Here is a 1,498-nt window from a genome sequence, read left to right on the forward strand (position 1 = left end):
GAGAGAGAGCTCACCGAGAGAGAGAGCTCACCGAGAGAGAGAGCTCACCGAGAGAGAGAGCTCACCGAGAGAGCGCCGAGGCGGAAGCGCTAAAACGAGGCGAGAGCGACGGGACAGAGCAGAGTGTAAAACGCGCAGGGTGCAGGATAAAATCAAGTGCACGGTGGCTCCCACTGCGCGTTGTTCACAGAGTACAAGTTTTGTCGTTTGTGAAAACGGATGTTCGCATGATTCTTTATATGCAGGAGCAGACCGGCTTCTGATGCTAATACATCAGGAGACACCAGCGGGTGTTCACCTCAGATTCCTCATTCTTCTTCCTAAGAAACTGTCAGTTCAGCATCAAATAGAAATCTTTTTCAAAATGGGTTGCAATAAAGCAGCACTGTTCAGCCGCGCTGATATGTGTACATTTGTACAAAAATATGTTCTGCTTTGCTAMATTTTACGCGGGTATCGTCCCTGTAACGTTTCACAAACATAMATGTTTGTTTTTCTTGATCAGATAGTTTCAGAACTAACTCCTCCTCTTAATATTTTGCGAGCATCAATCTATGAACAGCAGCTGGATTGTTTTATTAGTTACTACAGTTTTAATTGCTTGACTTAAATATTAAAAGTAGTGCTGCATAAAGTTCAAACCAGATGTTTGCATATGGGTTAAAACGCACATCGCCATTTTTTTTAGTACTTTACACGACACAGAGGTGAAGTGATTGAAATTACGCTGTTTTAAAGAAATCAGTTTTCACGTCAAAGTTTGTTTTTTGTTCATTTCATTTGGCCGCTCAGGCCTGATTTGTAAAAGCAATAGAAAACGTAAAACATCCAATGGGATAAATAATCAGGTTTTTAGCAAAAAATTAACTAACTTTAGTCATTCTAACTCAGCTAAACCCGGAAGCGTTTAGTCGGATTTAACGTCAGACAGTGTGCAAACATTTGTTTTCAAACGTAGTAAACCATTTTACTATCTTTTATTTATTTATTTATTTATTTATTTATTTATTTATTTTTGAATCATGTAATTTTTCTGGCCAACATTAACATAACGCTCGCTCAGATATGAGGTCCATCCTGAATCCTGCATCAAACATGCTTTGACGTGCGCCATCTCTGACGCTCTAACCGCATCCAGCTCCTGTCAGCTCAGTCAGACATGGCCGGTCCAGACGCCACCAGGCATTTCAGGATCTATAGAACAAGGCGGCTTATTCCGGGCTGGATCCGCATGATCTGAACGACAGGACACCGCCACGGCCTCCCAGCAGCAGCAAGTGTCGCTGTCCTGTTGCTGCGCTTCTTTTTGATCAGCTCGCACATTGTGTCAACAAGCTGCAGCATATTGTGCTGCTGCTAGGTGGAGTTAAGCTTTGTGTGCTGGTGGGCTTCCACCGAGAGAGGGGGGATGAGGAGGGGGGGAGGAGGGGGAGGGGGGCATTTGGTGCGATATGGGCCATTGACTGCCTTTCCATAGCTCGGGAACAATAATGAGATT

Source organism: Poecilia reticulata, linkage group LG14, assembly GCF_000633615.1.
Source record: "Poecilia reticulata strain Guanapo linkage group LG14, Guppy_female_1.0+MT, whole genome shotgun sequence".
Taxonomy (NCBI): domain Eukaryota; kingdom Metazoa; phylum Chordata; class Actinopteri; order Cyprinodontiformes; family Poeciliidae; genus Poecilia; species Poecilia reticulata.